We start from the raw sequence: 6,324 nt of genomic DNA, 5'->3' as shown, positions 1-6,324 counted from the left end.
ATCAAGGAGTTCTCGATTGATGCGACATATTCACCTAACATAGTTACTATCGGCAATCACGCTTGTACTTTCGGCTCGGGCGGGATCACGACCATCGATTCAAGATGGCAAGGTGTTCAACCCATGCTAAATCCATCTCTGCCCTTCAAGGAGTTCTCGATCAATCCAAGAACGTATTCATCTGATGCAGTTATTATCAGTGATCATGTGGGTACTTCCAGCTCAAGTGAGATCGTGCCCATCGCTTCAAGATGGCAAGCTGTTTTGCCCATCAAGGAGACCGATCCGACAGTGTCCTTATCTAGTAGAGTTAGAATTATCGACAATGCTAGTACTTATGGCTCAAATGAGATGGTGACTGTTGATTCAAAATGGCCAGGGTTTCAAACCAAGCTAAACCCAAATACATCCATCATGGAGTTCTCTATGGATCCAAGGGCATCTTCATCTAATGAAGTTACAAACTTTGATCTTACAAGTACTTCGGACTTGAGATTGTGGCAAGAAGAGGATGTTCAGGATCATCCGATAAAATTAAAACGATATAGAGAATATTAGAATGATCCATACACAAGAAAAACATGCATATATTGAGAAATGATCCTTAATATTTAGATTCGAAGATTAGCTCATTTTTGGATATGAAGGGAAGAATGATTTACACTTTAACACTACTATACATTTAGTATATTTTGCGTGTATGTTATTTGTACTAGAATGTTGTGAATTCTAAAGAAACTATTGAAATTGTTAAGTAGGTTATGAATATCCTATAGATGGATTGATTATTGATTGAATCATGTAATCATTAACATACTATGGAGGTAAATTATTTAGGTTTTGGCCTTACATTCCTATAGGGAAACATATAGGGATGTGATGTTGAATCATCCTCTTCTTTTCGTTAGGTTTGGAGCATTACGATTTATCTCGTGAGTCCTATTTCGACGATGAACCCCTCTAAACCACTATTATAATAGCCAAACCCATTGAATAAGGCGATAGATGTGAAGAACATCAATTAGCTTTTAAGCTTGCCGTAATAGTAGAGATCGTACTTTTCATAGATCAGGCCCTATACTGGTCAATTACAACAATGAATTGTGGAAATAAGTTGTGTTTAATTGACATTTTCTTCTTTGTTCATGCTCTCTATGTTAGGATTGAGCACCTTCTATTCTAATCCTCCAAGATTTCCTTCATTGGAAACTTGTCTTTATTTAAGATTTTTCTTTGTGATCTATCAAGAACTTCTTCAAAGATGTTTATGAGTAAGTTGCTTACACTTTCTTGCATCTTGTTAATGTGTGTGTATGTAGTGTTTTTGTTTTCATTTATCATATCAAATGATTTGTTAAAATACTAACCAATAGTACTCATTAACTTGCCATTTTTGTGTAAAAATAGTAACTAGTACCATTTATTAAGGCACATCCCGATATGATATCTAATATATTAACTTAATGTAATTAAACCATTGTTCAAAAATACCTAAATCCAAATTAATGATGGTAGATCCTTGTAACCCTATATATTGACTCAATTGGTCAACTACACTATATGTTAAATCAAACCCTTTATACTAACTCAATTACTCCACTACATCAAATGCCAAATTAAACCATCACCACCTATTCATCCAACCTAACATTAAATCAACCTTCACATTGGTGCTCAATTGGCATCATTGTAGGATAGTTTGGTCTATGTGTCTTGGTGATTAGGTACATAGTAAGGTAAGACATGTCAAAACCCCATGTCATCTCTCCCATTGTGTTTCAAAACATTAAAGGGGCCGTGACATCGTGATGCTTTATTCAATAGGCCATCTGACCAATATCATTTGTTATGCTGGCTTCAAGTCATTGGAAGAATGCTTCATAACAAGATTCAACTGTATCATCATCAAAATGATTATTTATGATTGAGTTCGCCTACATCATCACTAAACGATGCTTAAGGGTCGAGTTTGATTACATCGTGGGCAGGGATGCTTCATGACTAAGTTCTATTGCACCATTGTTGAATAATGATTCATAGCTAGGTTTGGTCACATCTTGGGTAGATTTGGTTGTGTCATCATCGAATGATGCTTTGTTATTGAATGATACTTTATTATCGAGTTTGGCCATATCATGGTCAGAGGATGCTTTATGGTTATGTTCGACTACATCATAGTGATGCTTTATGACTCATAGTTAGGTTCAACTACGTTATAGTTGAATGATGTTTTATGGTCAAATTCGATTGCATCATAGTTAAATGATATTTCATGGCCTGGTTTGATCACATCATTGTGAAGGATATTTCATGGTCCAATTTAGCATGATTCTAGAATGATGCTTCTTAGATGGGTTTATGCACATCATCATCAAGCAATGCTTTATAGTTGAGTTGGGTCACATTGTGGGCAAGTGACATTTCATGGTTGGGTTTGGTTGCATCATCATTGATTGATGCTTCATGGTTTAGTTCAGTCAAAACTTCGTCAAATGATGCTTCATGGCCAAGTTGGATCGCATCAACAACAAATGATGCTTCATGCCCAGGTTTGGTTGTGTCATAGTTGAATGATGCTTCATCTTTGAGTTTCATCATTTCATGATCATAGGACACTTCATGCCCAAGTTCAACCACATCGTTATTTTATGATGTTCCATTAGTCTGATTTGATTACATCATCATCGAAGGATGTGTCATGGCTATGTTTGACTGCATCAAAGTTGGGTGATGCTTCATAGTCAAGTTTGATCGTATTATTATTAAATGATGCATTCATCATGAGGTTTAACTGCATCATTGTTGAACAATGTTGTATTACTACGTTCGATCGTAACATAGTCATGGGATGCTTCATGATTAGGCTCGATCACATCGTGGTCGATAGATATTTTATTGTCAGGTTCGATCGCATTGTGTTGAATGGTGCTTCGTTGCCAAGTTTAGTAGTATGATAGTCAAACAATGCTTCATGATCACGTTTGGCCCATCATGGTCAAGATGCTTCATAGCTAGGTTTAGTTACGCCATAGTCGAACAATGCTTCATGGTCAAGTTTGTATGTTTTAACTGAGAGATGGTGCATGGCCATGTTAGGTTACATCCTCATCTAGGTTAGGTTTGGTCTTATCGTTGTCGAATGATGCTTCGTGGCCATATTTAACCACATTGTCATTGAATAATGCTTCATAGTTGGGTTCAATCGAATTATCATAAAATGATCCTTCATAGTCAGGTTTAGCCACATCATGGTCAGGTGACCATGGTCGAGTTTGATTACATCATCATCGAATGACGCTTTATAGTCGAGTTTGATCATATCAATATCAAATGATGCTTCATGGCCAAGTTAGGTCACATCATGGTCCAATGATGTTTAATTGTTGGGACTGGGTAAATTATTGATGAATAATGATGCATTACAAGGTTCAATCACACCATGATCGAAGAATGCTTTATGGTCCAGTTGGTCTGCCCCATTGTTGAATGGTTAAGTTCACTTGCGTTATGGGTACGTTTGGCCATGTCATGGTTGAGTTATCCCTCATGGTTAGGTTTGGTCTCGTTGTTGCCGAATGATGTTTTATGGTTAGGTTTGACCACATCATTGTCAAATAATTCTTCATAGTTGGATTCAACCACATCATGGTCAATGATGTTCCAATGTTGGGTTTAGCTACATCATCATTGAATGATGCTTCATAGTTGGGTTTGGTCACATCTTTATCAAATGATGCTTCATGGTCGAGTTCTAACCACATAGTGGTTGGGGGATACTTCATAATCAGGTTCAGGGTGTCGTGATCTAATAATTCTTCATGATCAAATTTGGTGGCATTATCATCGAATAATGCTTCATAGCTAAGTTCCATCGCATTATGGTCCAAGGATGCTTTCTGGTTGGGTTTAACCATGTTATTATCGAACAATATTTAATGGTTAGTTTCAGTCGCATCATTGTTAAAGGATGTGTCATTATAATGTTCAATCACATCATGTTCGAGCAACACTTCATAATCAAGTTCAACGCTGCCATCATCAAACTATACTTCATCATCGACTTCAACTATATCATCGTTAATGATGCTTCATGATCAGGTTTGGTCTCTTGATGGTCATTCATTATTGGGTTCAGTTATTTTGTGATTGAATGATACTTCAAGATTGGGTTCAATTGCATTATCATAGAACAATACTTCTATAAGGAAATCTAGGGGCGACATCACATGTGCACAGCAGAAGAATAGAAAACAAAAAATCCCTAAATTTCCTAATGATGTATTCATCATATCATCGTACAAAGATTGGTGTGCAAAATCCGTGAAACTGAAAATCATACGTGAGATAGTTGTATTACCTAAGGAGACCGTATATCTATGAATCCCTATAGATTTGTAGGAGTGGACGAAGGAGGTTAAGCGCCCTCCTTTCTAGCAATGATCCATACAACAGGGCTATGACAATGCTTCTCGAATCACTATCCAAATCTTCATACTTGCTATCTAAGGAGGAGAAGGAGAGAGGAGAATAGGAGGTGGTAACCAAGAAACCTCTAGCCTATGGGTGTTTGGTTCCCTCATATTTATAAGCCCCTTGTCAACTTAACTCTAATGAATCCTACCCTATTGGGTATTGGATCTTCATTCAACTACAACTACCCAAGCCTCTTAGATTAGTGGATTTTTATCCAATAATCTCTCATTGGCTCTTATTGAATCTCATCCATAGGATCCAATAATTCAAGGGCTTATTGGATATCCAATAAGATATGGTCTCCGACGGATATCTCATATCTAAACCTCTACTCGTCGTAATGTCTATCATATATGTGTGACCCTTTAGGCCCAATATCGAGCTGACCATGAGTCATACCTATCAGAACTCCTTCTGGCTCAATATCTTCATAATAATTCACTCGACTCATAAACTGCGGACGTACTATGCCACTACGTCGTAGCCCCCAGATGATACAGGGAAATCCAATTCTTTAGACTCATATATCCTCAAGTATCATGTACCTATAGTCCCTCATCCATCTAATATCCCAAAGACCATATATCGGGCACGGTGCTGTCAGACTCATACGGTTTCTACTTGAGTCTCGCTCTAATCGAATTCTCCTAGAGAACTCTTTCTCTCTCAATCCAAACGACCATAGTTAGGGATTTATTTGAGCAAGAACGTATATGATGTTCCTCTTATGATACCGAGAGTGGATGATCCTCTATCGATGCTCAATAGCCCTCATAAAGTTGGCTATCACTCTCAATGACCTATTGTGCTATATTTGGAACTTCCAGACCTATAAGTTCGGTATCAAAGAGTGAAGTATTTATATAGGACATCTTTGGTGTCTCAAGTTTAAGAATCAGATATACCACTAAGACTACGAAATTATTATATGACAATAAGGCATCATCAACCATCCAGCATTCTGTGAGCGTATCAATTATGAACTCATTCTCCAATGAGCACTTGCACTGTATCCCTAGTGTTCCCACATGAGCAGCTATGAGACTAGCCACCTCTATCATATGTATGGGTACATAGTACACCAGTCTGTCTGGTTATCTCGTTGTCCCTCTTGAGTAACATATGACTAAGATTATTTAGGATCTATATTTAAAAGTGAATCGATCTCATTATCATGATCTCATCACGATCTAATTTTCATTGCATAGATCCATAGACATCACAATATATTCATGCAACAAGCAATTTAAAGTGATACAATGTCAAATAATATAATAAATAAACGATAAAATATAAAGTGATAAAATCCATGAACATCACAATATACTCATTATCGTCATGTCGCATGTGTCATTACTCACGTGATTAGATTGCAGGGCACCTATGATTAGCATTGCTTACCTCTTTAATAAGTTTAGCACCATATTGTTTAAAGTTGTCATCTCGTTACACAAACATCCCTAAGGTATTGATGCATCATTGGGTGACCTCGAGATGAAGTCCACCCATGCTTAGATTTGATTATTATTCTTGGGATGTTCCCATGTACTGGATGTCAAATTATCCTAACTCAATTGATCATCTCAGTAGTCTACCTAATACATTGAGCCAAGAGAGGACTCACTTGAGTGGTTGACCGTGACCACATAGATCACATTCACCTGGAAAAAAGACCAAAGCTTCCTCACCACCTTCTCAATCGGTAGGTATTGTAGCTCATCTCTACTCATGAGGTGGCTAGTATAGTAAACATTCTTCTAGGTACCCAAAGTCTTCTTGCACCAAGACAGGACTGAGGTGGTGGCCAGATACATAGTAAAACTCTCCTTAAGGCTACAAGAAGTGAGCTAT

General features: G+C 37.3%; 1 non-coding gene across 1 annotated transcript; it reads left to right on the top strand.

Moving 5' to 3' along the window:
- The first annotated feature begins 510 nt into the window (after window positions 1–510).
- Window positions 511–612, top strand: LOC135639242 (U6 spliceosomal RNA). The gene has a single exon (XR_010496871.1). It is a non-coding gene; the product is annotated as a U6 spliceosomal RNA (small nuclear RNA).
- Window positions 613–6,324: the final 5,712 nt, after the last annotated feature.

The sequence above is a fragment of the Musa acuminata genome, chromosome BXJ3-5 (genome assembly GCF_036884655.1).
Source record: "Musa acuminata AAA Group cultivar baxijiao chromosome BXJ3-5, Cavendish_Baxijiao_AAA, whole genome shotgun sequence".
NCBI classification, from domain to species: Eukaryota; Viridiplantae; Streptophyta; class Magnoliopsida; order Zingiberales; family Musaceae; genus Musa; species Musa acuminata.
Note: the sequence above shows the minus strand (reverse complement) of the source record. Positions and strands in the feature narration are given on the sequence as shown.